Source organism: Phalacrocorax aristotelis, chromosome 1, assembly GCF_949628215.1.
Source record: "Phalacrocorax aristotelis chromosome 1, bGulAri2.1, whole genome shotgun sequence".
NCBI lineage: Eukaryota > Metazoa > Chordata > Aves > Suliformes > Phalacrocoracidae > Phalacrocorax > Phalacrocorax aristotelis.
In genome coordinates, this window is record NC_134276.1 from 36491283 (window position 1) to 36511026 (window position 19744).

Sequence of the window (19744 nt, forward strand, 5' to 3'; positions counted from 1 at the left end):
TACTAGAGATCTGGGAAAAGTGGCTCTCAATTTTATTAATGTGGGTTCCAGTCAACTCCCTTCTTTTGTTCCTCCATGTCTAACTTAGATATTGAAATGAGAACTGAATCAGAAGAGCTGGAGCTTGAAAAAAAACCCTCTCTCTCATTTTTTTTTTTTTTTCATTCTGGAAAACTTTGAAAATTCTTTCTTGTTCTGAAAAAGATCTTTATTTTCACTAACACTTTCATATTTCCTTCAGCTTCCCTCTATGTTATCATTTTTCATCCAGATGTTCTGCATCTCAATACAAAGCAATCTTTTTGTTGCTCAAAATAAAACCACCAACATTTCAGCTTTTCTGTCACCATTTTTGAAAGTTTCAATAGAATCTGGGCATTCAGAAAAGTCTAGCAATTTCCCAGGTTGGCAATTCTTCCAGTTCCAGATCATGACATTAAAGTTCACCTTTGTTTTGACAATCTTATTTCTCTAGCTGAGTGTTTAAATCCATCATAGTAAGGAATAGATGAACAGAATTATCTCGTCTCACAACTGCATTGGGACCTCATAGAAGAGATGGCTTATTTTACTGGAAATTTATCAAAATAGCTAGAAAGGGGTATGATAGTGGGAAAAATCTGTATAACCTAGGTGTTGGTAAGCTTCTGTCATCACTCTTTCCTCACAGCAGCCTTGTGAGGAAAATAAGCGCTATTCTTCCCTTTATACAATTACAGAACAAAACACTAAAAGCAGGATTATTTTCATTTGGGACATCTAAAATTTAGGTGTCTAAAACCAAACTATTACCCTAAACTTCCTGTGTCAGTACAGCTATTGAGTCAACATTAAGCACATCAGGAGGGCTTTTATCTGCCTGCCTCTGATTTCACCATGACATGAGTTGTACTTTGGGGAACAAACTCAGTAGTAGCGATCATACATTCAGGTGACTTAGACAGAGATGAATGCCAGCCTAAATCCGAAGCTCACTCTGAGAACTAGGCCAGTGCCCTAGGATGAGTAATTTTGTGTATATTAGTAATTGCTGCAATGAACCTCTTTTCTTCTCAGTCTAGGTTGGGGAAAAAAAAAGTCCAAAAACCCCCAAATCCCAGAGGTCTAATAGGTAATTAATTAGCACTAAAGAACAAGCTAAAAATATTGTGTGTGCAATTTCATAGAAAGAAAAATCTATCAAGGTGGTCAAAGTTCAGTTACTAAGGCTCACATTCACTTAACAAACTTTAGAAACTTAACTGAGACTCCTTGAAGCTTGATGTTTCCACCCCATTTTTCTCTTATAACTTTCCGTATATCACTGAAGCACCTCATTTAGGAGTCATGTTGCCATAAGGTCAGTAGAGTGAAAAAAGCGTCTTCAGATGTTAGTCAGATGAGCTAAATTATTAAGTCATTTTCTAGATGAGCCTTGTTCTTTTTCCACTGACTACAGAAAAAGAGTTAAGGAAACTACAGTCTCAGCTTATAGTGAGACACATGTCTTTTATCATAGGTGTCTAGAAGTTAGATGTTTAGGTCTGAGATAATCAATCCAGAGTCCTTCTCTAGCCACTGTTGAGCAGTGTGCACTTCTCTAAGGCAATTAATCTTATACTAAAAAAGGACATCTAAAATAGGTCTGACAAATCAGCCTCTTAACGTGCCTTTTTCTTGTCACTGAATATGAAAGGACCCTATGGTGACTAGCTCAAAGTTAGAATTATAGCTATAGAAAATTACATGAAACGAATTGCCCTTCTGCTACGTGGCTAAAACTATGTAAGATAAATTGCTGTATTGCACCTGCCTGGAATGGAGTTAACCTTACCCATAGCAGACCATATAGTGCAGTGCTTTGTATTTGTAACTAGAATAGTGTTGATAACACAGCAGTGTTTTGGCTACTGCTGAGCAGTGCTAACATATCATCGGTGCTGTCTCTTCAGCCTAGGGCTGATAGATTGGGGGTGTGCAAGAGGTTGGGAGGGGACACAGCCAGGACATCTGGTCCAAACTGTCCAAAGAGATATTCTGTAGCATATGATGTCATGCTCAGCAATAAAAGCTAAAAGAAAGGTTGCGGGGGGGGATTCACAGAATCACAGAATCACAGAATGGCAGGGGTTGGAAGGGACCCCTGGAGGTCATCTTGTCCCACCCCTCTGCTTGAGCAGGGACACCCAGAGCAAGGGGCACAGGAACGCATCCAGGCAGGTTTTGAATGTCTCCAGGGAGGGAGACTCCACAACCTCTCTGGCAGCCTGTTCATTACTAGGCGTTTGTCTTCCAAAGCAACCACTATGCATACTGAGGCCTTGCTTCCCAGGCAGTGGCTGGACGTCACCTGCATATGGGAAGTAGAGAATAAATTTTTTTTCTTTGCTTTTATTTATTAAACTCTCTTCATCTCGACCCTAGAGATTTTCATCTTCTTTTCTCCCCCTGTCCAGCTGAGGAGGAGTGATGGAGCAGCTTTTTGAGCACCTAGTGGCCAGCCAAGGTCAACACACCACAATTGCCATCCAAAATTTTTATCCAGTTCCCTTTAAAATCAATTAAAATCCTTTCACTGTCTTCAGTAATTTTTAAGTCTGGCCTCAAAGTATTTAGAATATTATTTATTGTGGTGCTTGTTCACTTCTGACTGCAGACACAGCTGCACCTGCCTGTAATGTGCACAGAGTGCTTGTGCTTTATCTAATAGTTAACACACTTCAAGCAGTTAGGATGATCCATATAATTGAAATTGAGGAACGTTATTGTTTGTAATGTGGTACTTGTAATTATTTTTGATAGCCATTGTAAACCAGATATAAATAAAAGTCACAAATTACTGAAACATTTATTGTCAGCATTGTTAGATAAAGGGAAAAAGTGATGTATTCACTGTTTATGTGGTGAGTGACTGAAAAGATATAGTAAAAGCGGTATTACTAAGGACAAAGAAAGCAACAGGTGAAGCATCTTTTTCTTAGAAAGTTAAATTAACACTGGTGGGAATATAAAATATGGAAATTTATTTTCCAATAATATTTTCAGTCAGTCAGTCTTATTAGATATCTCAGAATCAGAAGGCTGAACTACAGAAATGTAAACTACTGCATTTAAAGAATGAACTGAAGGGTAGTATGCTTCCACCACAAGCTTGAATTAAAATCAGTGAAAATATTTTGTAGATGTAAAAATAATAGAGGGGTTTTTTTACTCCTTTTTTATCTTTTAGTTTTGCATTGGTCTGTACTTCATATTTTAGCCTGGAACATAAGTAAAATGAAAACACTGTCAGGAGATATTGAAAAGTACAAAAGAATATTTCTGGCCTGCTTATACAGACAGAAGCACTTTGGATAATTTGAATAAGTTTCAGATAAGCAACCATATTTTTGGGTGCTCATTAGAGCTTGGTGAATAATTTATATCAAATAATTTAGTTGATGAATTTTAACTCTCTTCGGCTCACAAATTGTCCATGAACAGATTGTGATTTTCCTAAATGAGCTCATTATTCACAATCATTCAGTGAATAATTCCTGTGAATAATTCTTTCTCTGTTACTAGTTTGTGGCCAGTTGTTGTAAACAGTTAACTTTCAAGCTGCTTTGGTCTGACATATAAATCCTGTAGAATATTTCTGCTTAACTGTAATGTTTGAAAGACTATCAGGAATAATAACAATAATAATAAACCCCTATTTAATACATTGGCTTTCCACCCTAAGTTTGAGTTCTCTGTCCATCACTGTAATATTTAGGAGACGGCCTGCAAAATCAAGTTAATATTTTCATACACCCAAAGTGAGAAAAATCCCAATATATTCAAAAGATCTCGAGCAGTTCCTGAAAATGTTGGTCACTCCTTGGCTTCCTTTGATTCAGTGTTTGTTCATTCGTTATGGGTGGGCTGCCATCAGCCAGAATCATCACAAAATGTGAAAACAAAGGAAGTACTCATGCAGTTGCAGTAAAATCTTTTAAATGCTTAAGGATATTGATGGATCAATTTTCCAAGATAAGTAATAAATCATATAAAAGTTTTTGAGTTTGACTTGTCTTTTATAATCTTGATGTTGGATTTTATTTTATAAGGCTAATGCTGCATAACCCCTTTTGAATTTTGAAAAAAAAGGAAAAAAATTATTTACCTCAGGATGTAAACCACATCTTTTGGGATTAAAAGAGGAGGGGTAGATGGATGTTTCTGAGTAACTTACATCCTTGTATTGTCTGTATATTTTCAATTCCTTAAAACTGTAAAAAAATTTAAATCAAGCCATTAATTTATGACTATATGAATACTCTTATGCTAATGTTTACTTAACAATGCTTACTTAACTTACTTAATACATTTACTTAACATAATTTTTCATTATATTCTTTTTTCTTCTTTCCATTATTCCATTAAATCCCTGTTTAGTTTGAATGGTTTGTCAAAATATTGTCACATATCAGTATTCTCTTTACGAGGAGAAATAATGAAATATTAAGATACGTTTTTAAGTGAATCAGCAACTTTATTTATTTGCAATGAATGTACAAGTTGAATTCTCTAGACACAGGCATAATCAAGCAAGAGGAAACAGTTCCACAGCAGGAGGTCTCTTTAAGCGAATAATCAACAAAACCCCCTCTTCTTTAGCTTCCTTTAGGAGCACTGATGTTTTTGAAGCTTCCTTGCTGAATTCTGTATCAGCTTTTGTTTCCCAGACACCAAGAAAAATGATCTTTCTTCAGATACTAAGAACCTTAATTTGCTATATGTTTGCTCTGGAAAAATGGCAAAGGTTAGAAGTCTCAGGTTATATTCAAGTCTCTGTCCCTGTGCTCTGGATCTTAAATTGGTTTAAGTATTGCATTACATGGAAAAGTTTAAGAAATGAAACATCCTTAAACAAAAGTTAGCTGTAAGGAAATGACTACATACTGTAACAGATTCCACAACACTGTTCAGATTTTTCTGAGGCTTGATTGCTGAAATTAATTGGACTTTGATTTGAATAACAATTGCAAGATCAAGTCCCCAGTTCTAAGTGATATTTTTTGCATACAGTAGGGTCTCCATCCATTGCTATATTTAATCAGAAACATATAAGCATGCCACACTGTCAGTACAAAAAGGTACATTTTAATTCACACAAATTTATTTTTCAAATCCATAAAGTTCATGTTGTGCATTAGCTCATACTCAGTAACTATCAGCTACAGAAGACTCAGTGCTGTAACATTCGCTGTCACTTCCTATTACCTTCAGGTACTTGCCTTGTTTCCTGTGCAGAACCTCTGCTCTATAGCTGTGTAGATTTCAGTACTTAATACTGCTCCTAGTAGTGGGGATGCTTTAGCACGGGTTATTACTCAGAAACTTTCAACAAGTTATTGCACAAAACTTTCATAAAATCCTTTATCCAAAAAAGAGATTTTTTCAGAAGAGCATCAGCAATCCCAGAAAACCTGAATCACAAAAAGAAATCAGTAATTCACCAGGACCATAAAGCAATATTAACAGGAAGGATTTTTCAGAAATTATTTCAAACAAATCGTTCTTGAAATTAATTATCTGAATTTTATATTTCATCTTGAATATTTTGTTTTAATAATTATTATTTAGTTTTCTTATCTGTATTTCTAGAAGAAATGTTCCCTAGGTTCCTAAGCTCAAAAATAATGTCTAAAACCAATTTTTTTTGTGAGAGTTTTCCTGTACAATGTTGTATTGCAATGATGTGAACCATCAAGTCCCAGTTTTCTGGATAGATTATTTCCAAAACAGTGTTCCCCAAAGAATAAATTTCCACCTACTCATTAATAACTCTATGATAAGGGTCCTAAATGTTCACTGATACAGCCTGAAGAAGGGGATTCTAGAAGTGTAATTAGGGAAAAAAAGAAAGATGAAAAAAAAGAAAAAAGAGACATGCCAATAGGGTTTCAGAGAAAGCAAACATATATATCCACTCAGAAATATGAGCCTATGGAGTCTGCTTATTTTACAGAACTATTTCCTTAGCCTGAGTAAAGGTATATATTTTTAAAACATGCACTGAGGGATGACAGGAAGTCAACGAGTTTTTAAGTAGTATACTTAAATAAGAATCTACACTCCCTGAAGTCAACAAATATTTCAAACAATGAAGGAGTGCATATTAGACTCTTGTCTCATTGCAAAAGTGGGGGAAAGAACCAAATAAGAACATGAAGAAAAATTAGTTGTCAGGTTAGTTCTCAGGGCATGGAAATCAATGATTTGTTTTGTGCTTTTGCCTTGAATCTTTTAGCAGAAGCTCTTGCTTTCTCCCCATGAATCGGAGTTAGCTGGTATTATTGACATATCCACAGAAAGGTTGTAATTTTAAAAATGTATAATACTTGGCAATGAGTTTATTTAGGGGAGCTTTCGAATGTCAAGGACATTTGAGACAGTTTGCTCATTTTAGGCTGTAGAATTTCGAGACATGAAAGGTTGGGAATAGATAGACATACTTTTTTGTCTAACACAATGCATAATAGACCTATTTTAATTCCTTTTTCTTCTTAAATTTCCATGCCTCATAGTATTCAACACACCTGTTCTCAGAAAGTCCCATGCTGTACAGACAAGTGTCTGTGGCAGCTACTGAATCTTCAACTTCCAAGTCTTTGGCCTAGTATCAGTTTTATTATATGTAGTAACTTGCTCTAACAGTAGAGCATGTTAGATACTGAGTACTATCCTCAGTTATGTACATATTCTCTCTTTTTTTATAGCAACAGGGCTATTTTTCCCAAAACATACATTGACCCTCCCTGTGTGCCGGAAGAATGAGTAAGAGGTAAAAATGAATTACACGTTTAACATGAAATGAGGAAATTTTAAGTACATCCTTCAGTGCATGTAAGATTTAACAGAATCCAATGAAAAGGCGGCAGTGGAAAGAATGATTTAATGTATTGTGAATCTCTGTAAAAGATCCGGCCAGCTGTGATTTGTTCAAAAGCAGATGTAAAGTATAGGTGTTCACATTCTCTACATAGCTAAAACCTGATGGAGTCTAAAGTCACAGACTAAATTCAGGTTTTCCTAATGTATTTTTTCAAGTAAAAGAAAGCCAAAAGCACCTCCTATAGGCTTGTTCCAACTTGTTGCTCTACAGCTAGAATCTTTCCTGGGAGTATGTTTTATCACTCAGGTTCTTTATTTTGGTAGCAACCGTGTCCAAACAACTACTAAGTCCTGCTAGCATATAATGATTATTGATTCCCAATAATAAAATCTTTTCATTTGTTTAATTTAAGAGGTTTTACAGCATACAATATTTCTTACAGCTGTTTTAGAAAATTCAATGAAAGAAGTATTTCATTTCCTCTTCACTGTCTGAGTATGTTCATTAACATTCCCTTGAAATACCTGCTGTTGTTGATAACTCAGTGCTCCAAAGACTCTCACTGGTGTCAGAATAACTCTATCGACTACAAGAAAGAGCAACCTACTAATACTGCCCTTCCCAAAACTCTCAGCCTGTGACTTACCAAAGGGTTCTATTTTTCTTGGGTGAACACCTATGCAGTGAGATAATGTATCAAAAGATTTTTATCCAGCTTGTAGCTATTATGGTGATTCAGAGGATACCATAGGATGAACATGTTATCACTTGGTATGTCCTTCATACCTCATCAAATGCAAGAAGGAATGCTTGATTAGGTTCAGACAGTTGTGAGCAGGAACATGTTTAGTTGCCGTGATTCAGTGCAGGTATCAGCATAATTGTTATCCGCTATGAAGTTAGGATAAATATTTTTTTAATAACAGTGCACTCCTGACAGAGCTGTAATTTGTGTGCAGAATATTAGATCAAACCAGAAATGACTGTACTTGTTGTGAATAGTATCAGTTCTTAATATTCTCCTTTACTTTAGCCAGGGCCTGATATTCTGCAAAGGACATGATACAAATAACTGATAGATTACTTTACCTGGCACAGCACAGGTGGTGGTCTGAATTCAACCTTTGTTCATGGAAGTAAATTACTTGAATATAGCCTGAATTGCACAAGACTGAAGTTTTTAGGGAATTACATAAATGCAGTAAGACTGACCGAGTATATTTTGTTTGCTGCACCGATGGAACTGTCTGTTTTCTAAAGAGCTGAATTTGCTCACAGTTTGAACACTGATCAGAAGAAAGTTGCCCAAGAAGTTCTTGAAAACACAACTCCCTTTAATCTCCCTACTCACTCTAGGTAGTTGCAATTATCATAATCAGTCGGTTTGCTTTTTTGCAATCAAATTTTGGGCCTGAATAATACAGCTACAAATACAGATGGAAACCAGAAATCCTTCCTATAGTATCTATGAGTAAAAATGATTCTGGAAAAATCATCGAAGATACACAAGTAAGCCTTCCTTTAGAGGAACTAAAGGAAATTTTGAAAATGTATTATACAAATGTGTATCTTTCCACCTTCCTCTTGAAAGAAATGTTATATAAAGTTTTACTCACAGCAGGTTTGTTTTATTCAATGTAGTATTTCGCACATTTCTTTGTGTCAGATATATGTACTGTCTTCTAAAAAAATCGTATACAATATTTGACTATAATATCCTGACATAATGTGTTCTATAAGATGACTTCTTATAAGCCTTGTAACAAAGTATAATATAGTGATAAAGGATTTATTAATAATTTAGGTTCCCATTGGAGTCTGTGTAATCAACAATATTCCCACATATCTATAATAAAGTCTCTTTCTGTTTGTAATTGATTTTAGGAAACTAACTTCCAAGTTGCTTTGAGTCCCTGAGGCATTGAAGAAAGAATGAAAGGAGTAATTCCCTACTTACGGTGCTCTCTGCTTTTTCCCAAGAATTAAAGAACAATCCACCCTACCTTTGAGATTTTGACTTATGGCATGGCTTTTTTGTTGTTGTTCGTTTCTTCTATTTTAACTGAGCTGTCATTACCATGCTATTTGAACACTTCATGTTAAATTCTGGGAGTAATTCAGGGAAAGTCAGCACATCAGCTCTGGAAAGTAAAAAAACTTACATTGCCCTCACCTTTCCTGTGAAGGCTACAGACATTGACCTGTATGTGCAAGGTCAAAGAGCTACTTCTGTGAGCCTCACCACCTATGTATCTTCTCACAAGTGTGGGTGCAATAGAAGAACTCCATGTACTCCCCCTATAGAACTGAAGTACTATAGTAGAGAAAACGTCTGTATAAAAGTAAGACAGCTTACTTTTCCCTCTCTGTTTTATCCCGTGTTGGACTCTGGAATAAATTTTGGTCATTGGTATACTCTTTCAATGAGTTTGAAGGAGCTTGTATGGAAGTTCTTATAGACAGGATAAGGAGGAAGTGAAACATGAAAAGTTGCTAAGTAAGAAATAATAAAATGCCCTTTTGAAGTGGCAGAATCTATCTCATGATGTACTAAGCATATAGATAACCATATGAATCTTAATAAATAATGCCCATTGAATTCACTTTGTGTGTCTGTGCAGAAATTTCTGCCTTGTGATTTTTTTCCATTTGGTAAAACAACTTTCCCTGAATAAAGAAACAGCTGATCCGCTTTCAGCAAAGCACTCCATAGAGATGGATGGAAATAAGGAAAATCATCTTGAAACATTGAAATATTGAAGCTGATTATATTTTTCAATGTTTGAAGTGCAACACATTTTCCATTCTTGTGATTCTTTTCCTCTTTCCCAGAGGAATCAATGATTGTGTGATTTATATGCATTCTTTCTTTCACTTTTCCTCCTTTTTACCACAGAGTAAATGATAATAAATATTATGTAGAACTTGTTATTCACTTATTGGTAGACAGAAATACTAGTCTTAAAATACTTAAAATTTCTACAGTGTTGGAAAATTTCAAAGCTGCAAACAAAATAAAAAAGCCACACAAAAATGGAAAAAAATTTCTACAAATGTATTTGCAGATAACTATACTGCATTGAATGAATAAAAGAAATAAAGAAAAAATGATAAAAGAAAGATTTGGTGAGGTGATATTTTTTCTTTGTCACCATTCAAATATTCCAGATTTAAAAGTAGCTTTAGCTCTTCCAAATGAAGTTAAGTGCTAATTCCATTTTACTGAAGTAATCATTACAGGTTTAGGAACACTTGGAGGTTTGCTTATTAGCTTGGATTATGGTGCTAAACCTAATGAAACCAAACTTTCACACTGGTTTGTTTTTAACAAGGACAAAAAGGCAGAGCTTTTTTAATAATTTGTTTTGCAAAGAAGAGAGGAAACAAGAAAAGACACCTCATTGTCCCTGAATAAAATGTTTCAGAAGAAAAGATTTTGATAATATCTATATTAATATTCTTAATATTCTTTACTTAATGTACCTCAGATAACCCTATAACTTTCTATGATAACAAATCTTACTTTTGTATAAACTCCTTCCCTACCATACTTTTACTTACCTACCTTGTTCTTCTCCAGTGAGTAGTAATTTTTTCTAATGACCATCAGTTTTGGAGTAAGAACATCATTCATTTTGCATAGGACACTGAAGAACTATCAAATCGTAATGATTTTCAGTCATTGCAGACCTGGGCCAGGTTCAAGCCTAGTGACTCAGTGATGAAAGCCCCTGAATACTATTAGCAATTCCCTGAACTGCTCGGTTCCCATTAAACAAATGCACAATGTATTTGTCATTAGGACTCCTATCTTCTCATTCTAATCCTCCATATTAGAAGCTGTTGGTCTAAAAATAAAAATGTGTTTGCATCCATCGGGTAATTTTTTCTCCAGCTGCAGTGTTACATTAATATATCCACAGTTATGGTCAGTTAAGTTTTCTGCTGCAAATGAGTGGTTGGAGGATTCGTATCTTCTAAATTCTAATCAGTTTCTAGGTGTGATACACATCTTATGAGAAAACATATCAAGCAAAAACTCCAACAAAAATGTGTTTTTTAAATGGTCCAATAAGAATAGATAGCAATAATGGTCCAAACTCTTCAGAGTGAAGGGTCATCTGACATTCTTTTGTGAGCTCCATAGTTCAAAAATATACCTTAGCAGTTTTAATTCACACTGTCACACAAGTTGTTAGGCAGATGCATTGATTTGTAAAAAAATATTTTAAAATAATAAAAAAAACTTAATTATTTAAGCCATTGTTTAATGACCATGTAACAATGAAATAATTATCTAGTTATTTTTCCATATAAACTGAAAGCCTTATTACAGAATGTGAGAGCAAGTTATAAGGTAATTGCTTTTGAACTACTTAGCAACTTCAGGTATAATTGCTAAGTAATTTGGAAAATATGTAATTACAGTGGGCCATATGTTCCTATGTCTCATGTGCTGCACAATGTGGAAGTGTGTCACAAAAGTGACTCAGGGTACCTAAAACAGCGTATAAGTGCCTGAGCAGTATTAATGTTAAGGTACCTTGAAGAGAAATCTGAGCACAGCCTACAGTACTTTTACTGATAAGCAACAGAAGTCATTGCTATTGGAAAGGTGGGAGGAGCCAGCTAGGAAGTATTTTGTACCATATGTCTGCTTCACAACCCACTGAAGAAATGTCAGAAGAACATTGCAAGTTAATATTGCCTGAGACAGTGATAACTTACAATGCACTGACAACACAGATTGCAGATGGCCAAATTACCACTACAAACACCTTCTGGCACCTGACAGCTCACCAGATGCTGGTGGGTGTCATTTGCTACTTAATCATGTACCTGAGGAGAGATTATGGAGTTTCTATCCAGGATCCTGTGGTATCCATGTTAGTAAACAATCGATGGCCCTGATGCAGGAATTCAGCGGAGTGCCAGGGTAAATAGTGTCATGTATGTTTGTAGATACCCTGATGAAGTACCTCTGCTGCCTTACAGAACAAATACAAGACTGGCTTAACTGGTTGCTTTGCATTTGTAACCTTATTAACAGTAAGTCTAGGGAAAGCTCCAAATACCAAATAACACCTTTATAAAGTTGCAGAACAGTGACTCAAAAGCTTGTCCCACATGGGTTTCTGGAAATATCCGGAATATAAGTTGCAGACTTCTATTCCTTCCATCCAGAAATAATCATAGTGTGTTTGCATGTGGCCATATAATTGGAGTTGTTTGTCAGTTTTAGATTTTTAATGTAAGGAAATTCTGACTATTGAATAAATATTCTTCTAGAAACTTAAGAGTGAGAATATTCCAAAGTACCCTGGGAATCATACATGTGCTTTTCCTTTTCTATTTTAATATTTTATCCAACCTTTTAAAATTATTTTAATCCTGTCTCCCAGTTGTAAGCTTATTCAAGATTTTGCCTGCCTCTAGCCATAAAATAAAATTTTTAAAAAAAAGCTCTGCAGACCTCATAGAAACCAAATCACATAGCAACAGATCACCAAGGTTTTCATGAGCCTTAGTGCTTTCAATATGTACTCTCTGCTGACTTTATTTTATAGGTATTTACATAGGCTATTTTAATACATAGCTTAAAAGGCTTCAGATTATTATCCAGCTTGCAGGGTAAAAATAACACATAATGAACTCTGACAATTAAGTCATATACATTTTTGTGGTTCACAGACTGTTTTTCCTTTTTCTACTCAAAGTTCCTAAGTGACTACTCTTTTCATCCACATAGCATGGAATACAACAAGGGAAAATTGGGATCCTAGAATCCATGCTTGGTTAGCTGCCAATGAGAAATTAGGAGCAAAAGTTGTATCTGTAATAAAGGATACATGACTTGTATTTAGATTAATACAGTATTAGTATAGACCACAGTAAGACAGCCTGAAAGCTGCAAAAAAGCAGGAAGAAGGATCAAGTGATAGTCAAATACAAAAAGTGAGAGAAAATGTTGGCACTGTGGAGGACATGAGAGAATCCCTGTCTGGACACCAGATATTGATTTTGCATGCCACTATATAGAAGAAAAGATGAGGGTATCAGAGTGGAGGTAAAAACAGAAGAAGGTCCTAATCTAGTAACAGCAAGAAACCACACAGGAGCTGAGAAAGAGCACAGGGATCCAGACTCCACTGCAGCTATATACAAAATTTAAATAGCTTTGTTTAGCTGTAGCTTTGCGTATGTAAACTCCTCATAAATTTAGTACAACCTGTAGTTTTTAATAACAAAATCTTACACCTAGTGACTGGTGACCCAGTGTCACTGTATTTGCTCTTTAAAGTACAACTTCAAACTGGAATAATGGTATATTCTCATTGTGAAAATTTGCCTGCTTAGCTATTTTGAAGCTCTCAGTTGTTAAATGAACTAGTAAAATGAATGGTGAGCAGACTGAAAGTGCTCCCTCAATCAGCTAGTCTGTTTATTAGGTGATAAATTATCTCCCAATTAGACAGCCAGGGCTGGCCCAGTTGTTGATTGGTGAGCTTTCCCACAATTGACTGCCCAGGTTACTGAGGGGTAACAGAACTTGACTGACATGTATCAAAAGGTAGCCTAAATATTCTGGAGTGTAAATCATTTATGTAAGTATAAATAGACAACACTTAAACATAAGGAAGGCCACACAATAAAAAGGTAATTAAAAATCAAACTTAAAATTCAATTAAATAATCTGAAGTAATGAGCTGGAGGAAAAATTAAGAGGAAATGGTAGTTGGTCATAGACATAATGCAGGGTGTGTTCACATCTTGCGTACTTCATGCAGTTCCAGTTAGCCCATCTTTAGTCCATTGAGAATTAAAACTGGTACAAAATGTGGTAAGGATTATCTGGTATGTGGGATGGATTCTGTTTGAAGAAACAACTGGTGTTGTAACTGCTCATCTTGCAAAGGAGGTAAAGAGTAGAGCTGACCTAATCAAGAATGGCACTGAGAAGATGAATAGGAAATGATAATTCTGAACTTCTAACAACTGCAGAACTAAAGATACCATGTGGAATTTTTAGTCAGAATATTTAGAACCATTTTCCACAAAACCAGCAATTATGATGTTTACTTTCCAAAGAAGTAAAAACTCTCCCAGAGTTCAATATGGAGTTAGGCAAATTGCTGGAAGATCAGTCTATAGAAAAGTATTACACATTATCATCCAGGGGAAACTTTTTTTGGCTCATGAAGTTCCTACATCACGGACTGCCGAAAGCGAGGAGAGAGAAACAGTCATTTAATACTTGCTCTGCTCTTTTTACCCTTTCCCTAACCACCTCTTCTAAGGTGCTGATGGAGATGGTACACTTGGCCAGATGGGCCTTCAGCCTCATCCAGTACAGCCGTTCTTACATTATTTTGTATTTATATACATGCTTAGTCCTGAATAATGAATAACGGGAACAAATATATGGTAGAACTGAACAGATGTCCAGATTTAAACAGTTCATGAACTGTTACTAGAATCATAGTTTCTAAGGCCTGTAAGATTATTGTATGGAGTTAGGAAACTGACACCACTTTTTCACAAAATCTCTGCCACTGTTATAAACCAGTGAATTATGATGATAATGTGTAAAGATGTCTTCCTATGGCATGATAGATGTTTGAGGTCTTGTAGTTATTTATGCTAGATGTTTGGTTTTTAACAGTTGTCCACTAAATGGTTTACCAAAAAAATCTGGTTTTGTTTTTTATTATGTAGGCCAATATAAAGTAGAGTAATAAAAATCTTTCTATACTAACGTCTAAGAAGAACATTTTCTAATATGTTTTTCTAGGCTGGTAATTACTACATTATATCTTTTCATCCATGAGTAATGCATTGAAATAATAGAAGAAATTAGTGGTATCTTATATTAGCTATAATAGTGATTCAATTTTTATAATCTGAATTCATAAACCTTGACATGCAGGATAATACACTTTTACAGGCTATATTTGTTTGAATATGATTTTGAACTAGATCGTGCTAGGCTGTTGCAGACCATTTGTCCGGGATAAGGCAGAGAACCTTCACATAGTCACAGAAAGGCTGAGGTTGGAAGAGACCTCTGGAGGTCATCTGGTCCAACCCCCCCTGCTCAAGCACGGCCACAAAAGGCAGTTGCCCAGGACCATGTCTAGACAGCTTTTTAATATGTCCAAGGATTGAAACTTCACAACTCTCTGGAAAACCTGTGATAACACTTGGTCACCCTCACAGTAAACAAATGTGTTTCCTGATGTTCAGGAGGAGCCTCTGGTGTTTCACTTTGTGTCCACTGTGTCCTGTCACTGGGCACCACTGAAAAGAGCCTGGATCTACCCTGTTTACATCCTTCTTTCAGGCATTTGTAGTCCCTTTGGATGGCAGCACAACCCTCTGGCATATCTACCACTCCTCCCAGTGTTGCTTCATCAGCAAACTTGCCAAGGTTTACTCTGCCCCATCATCCAGATCAATAAAGAAGATGTAAAATAGGTATGGAGCCAGTATTGATCCCTAGGATACACCACTAGTCACTGGCCTCCAACTAGACTTCCACCACTGATCGCTACCCTCTGGGCCCAGCCATACAGCCAGTTTTCAGTCCACCTCACTGTCTGCTCATCCAGCCCATACACCATCAGCTTCTCTATGAGGGTCTTGTGGAAGACAGTGTCAGGAGCCTCACTGAAGTCCAGGCAGACAATGCCCACTGCTCTCCCCTCATATACCAAGCCAGTTAAACCTTGTTTGCAGGTTATGTGACCAGCTGCAGAAACGAGCCAGTTGTAATGGGATTGAAGACGTGTGTCTATTAAGTCTGATTTCATTTTCCTGGATCTTCCTTCAAATGTATAAACAGTCAGTGGTTAGGTATTATGGACTTTTTATTGTGCTAGACTATCCAGCTTTAGAAGGGCAGAGTTTAAAAGCTCTAGTTTCTCTGAAGGACAAAACTGACAGGTTTCACAGCTCTGCAGTGAACCTTCGGAGACTTTTGCTGCTCTGTTCAGCTGATGCCATTCATTGCATTCCTTCACAGCAGTAAAACTCTGAGTACTACTGCATTCTCTCTAACTCCCTCAGTGAAAACCAGTAAAAACAGTTAACATTAAACCCATAATTTTTTACTTACTTAGCAATCTTATAATAGCAATATTTAAATTATCCTTATGCCTATTGCCACTTATTGCCTATTAAATTTCATTTCTTTCTTCTGTCTTCCTTTCCACATCTTCAAATATATTTATTCTGACTGGCTTTTTTTACTTCTCTGTGACTTAAATAAGCAATCAAACAAATAAATTAATAAATGAATGTATATATTACAGACAGAAATCAGAATGACCATATTGTTTAGGTTGGAAGGGACCTCTTAAGGTCATCTAGTCCAACTCCCACTGTTCAAAGCAGCGTCACCTACAGCAGGTTGTCTGGTACCATGTCCAACTGGGTTTTTGACTGTCTCCAAGGATGAACACTCTACAATGTCTCTAGGCAACCTGTTCCAGTGTTTTCTACCTTCAGAGTAAAAAAGTGCTTTCTTATGTTCAGATGGAATTTTTTGTGTTTTAATTTGTGTCCATTGCCTGTAACCTGTCAACAAACACTACTGAAAAGAGCCTGGCTCCCTTTTCTTTATTCCCTCCCTTTAGGTATGTGTATGCATTGATGAGACTCCTCCTGAACCTCCTCCAGGCTGAAGATTCCCAGCTCTCTCAGCCTTTCCTCATATGAAAGATGCTCCAGTCCTTGAATCAGTTTTGCTGGAGCATGACTTGGTCTATTAAGTCTATATATTTCTTGTAGAACTGAACCCAGCCCTGCAGGTGCAGCCTCACCAGTACTGAATAGAGGGGAAGGCTCACCTTTCTCAAACTGCTGACAGCATTCCTAATGCAGCCCAGGAGGCTGTTGGCATCCATCGCTGTGAGGGTGCATTGCTGGCTCATAGTAACTTCTTCTCCACCAGGACCCCACGGTACTTCTTGGCAAAGCTGCTTTCCAAATGGTTGCCCTCCTGTACGTACTGGTGCACAGGGTTGTTCTTCCCCAGGTGCAGGACTTGGCATTTACCCTTGTTGAAATTCACAAGGTTCCTCTCCAGACTATTTAGGTCCCTCTGAATGGCAGCACAACAGTCTGGTGTATAAACCACTCCTCCAAGTTTTGTATCGTCTGTGAACTTGTTGAGATTTCACTCCATCCCATCATCTATGTCATTAATGAAGATGTTGAAAGTGGACCCAGGACTGACCCCTGGGATATGCTGCTAGTGACTGCTTCCAGTGGGACTTTGTGCCACTGATCACAGCCCTCTGGGCCCAATCATTCAGCTAGTTTTTAATCCATCTCACTGTCCACTTATCTAAACCTTACTTTGTCAGTTTGTCTGTGATGATGTTATGCTAGACAGTGCCAAAGGTTTTTCTGAAGTGAAGGTAAACGATATCCGCTCTGTCCTCATCCACCAAGCTATTTGCATCTATCAAGATGGTCAAGCACGACTTCGCCTTCATAAATCCATGCTAATTACTCCCAGTTACCTCTTTGTTCTGCATGTGTTTGGAAAAGCTTTCCAGGAAGTTTTTCTCCATCATCTTCCCAGGGACTGAGGTGAGGCTGACTGGCCTGTAGTTCCCAAATCTTCCTTCTATCCTTCTTGAATATAGGAGTAATATTTGTTCTCTTCTAGTCTTCAGGTACATCTCCCAGTCACTATGATCATTCAAAGGTAATCAAGAGTAGCCTTGGGATGACATCAGCCAGATCCCATCAGATCCCATTGACTTACAGACATCCAGTTTGTTGAAGTGCTCCCTGACTTGGTCATCCTCTGCTGAATATAAATCTTCATATTCTTCATAGTAGAAACAGTATAGATAAATCTGTATGACTATGTAATATAATGTTTACAGCTCCTTTCTCCTAACCAATGCATATGGATCCTATTGCTATTTTTTGTCATATGCTAGGAGAGCTTTTGAGTCCTTTTCATTATCATAAGCTATCTGAAGGTGATGAATATTCTGTATGGTTCTTCTCAGAACTGCTTCCCTTTTCTTCTGTCTAAGAATGCCCATGCCTAAATTGGCACCCTTGGAAGTCCAACAGCTAGTTGGATATCATCTAAATGTAATGTGTTATAAAGTGACTGCAGTAAAACCTTTATAAAGCAGAAAATACAGTATCTGGCGTAGTGTTGGAAAGTGTCTAAGGCCAGGATCTGCCTAGAGATGAACAGAACATTAGGGGAGAGCAAGCAGGCTCTGAAACAAGTGCTGCATTTGGAGTCAAAACCAAATCCAAAGATTTCCATTCCATAGCCAAGAGCCTTTGAACACATCCGGTACCAAACATCTGACCTGCTATGACTCCGACCAAGTAACTATCACAAAGAAATCAATCTTTCTTTATTAGTGAGAAGTGATGCATATTTTTAATTCACTATAATTCTCTAATCAGTGACTGGAAAACAGTCTTTCTCGTAATTGGGACTCGGTGTTTTTAGTTATGATCAAAGCTCCTTTATTTGTATTCCTTGCCTAACAGAGTTAGCATGTTACTACTGTGTGCTTTTGTGTCAAAAAAAAAAAAAAAAAAAAAAAAAAGCATTTTGCCTCTTCTGGTTCTGTTAGCCAACTCAAACGATATTGCTAATTACAGTATGACTGCTGTCTTATGCTCAGATGAAGTAGACTTCACTGTGCCCTGGATTTCTTTGATAGAATGAGTGATTTTCCTGTAAAATTACTTTGATGCTTAATAAATTCAGACACTTCTAAAGCAAACACAATTTTAAAAAAATCTTTCTATTGCCAGGAACAAAAACACTATCATATTATAACATAGTGCAGTTGCCTTGTAAAAACTACAACTATACTGTAAGGCTTCATTGTCTCACATACTAACTAAAATTTATGGTCTTGGGTGGAAAAGATAAAATTACAAATCGCTTCCAAAATTTGCGTGTTGTGTTTTGAACCAAAGCTGCCTACTGTTATACTGAATGCCCGACTGACTGCTATGTAGTTTAGTTTCATGTGCGTTCCTTTGAAAGTCAAAAGGCATGCGGTAGATTCTGTGATGATCACACATCAACTGGAAAAGCCAGAATTATTTTTCAAACATACAAACTTTATTTCTTTTGAGGATGAAGAAGACAAAAAGGAAAACAGCTTGATTTTTGCACCCACATTACATTTCCTTTAAAACAGCATCTTTCCAGTGTAAACTAAGCAAATATTCTCTTTAAGACCAGAAGTTATACAAAATGTTAAAATCTAAATTTTAATGTAATATCTTCACCATTGGAAGATTCAAATTGAAGTCCTCCTCAGTGTTTAAGGGGAGCATTAAACCCTATGAGGCCTGAGACCTTTTAGAAATATGTGTCTGAATCCTAGCTTGTAATTTTTCTGAGAAGAATCTCACTTAGGAGGGATTCATTTGGGTTTGATTTATAGGGTGGGGTGATGACAGACGCTTGACAGAAAGATGAGTTGAGAAGCTAAGCCATTAGTCTCAAATTTCATCCTTGTCGCTCCATGCTCTAAAGAGCAGCTTTCACTTTCCAAAATGTACTTTCTGCAGAATAATTCCATTTAGATTTTATTTAGTTTGTCATTTAAAACACAAAGCATTAAAATATTAACCTCTGAACAGATCTTTCTCTGTTATGACCTGTATTCTCTGTCTCTTTGTCTCTGTCAAACTTATCTGTATCTGTATCTCATATTTACACAAGTTTTATGATAAACCCTGGAAAACAGAGACTGCTAATGGAAAAAGCAAAAGATAGTGTCCCTGAAAAAGCCTTCCTCAGCTGAAAAAATCCTGCCTGCTGCAACATAAGGGGAATAAGTCTGTGAGCATTTGGAAACTATACTTAACATGTATTAACAGCTAATCCTCAATGGGTGT

At 36.5% G+C, this 19744-nt stretch overlaps 1 pseudogene; it reads right to left on the reverse strand.

The window, feature by feature from the left end:
* Positions 1-16893, reverse strand: part of LOC142052031 (uncharacterized) — a 31323-nt pseudogene extending 14430 nt beyond the window's left edge.
* Positions 16894-19744: the final 2851 nt, after the last annotated feature.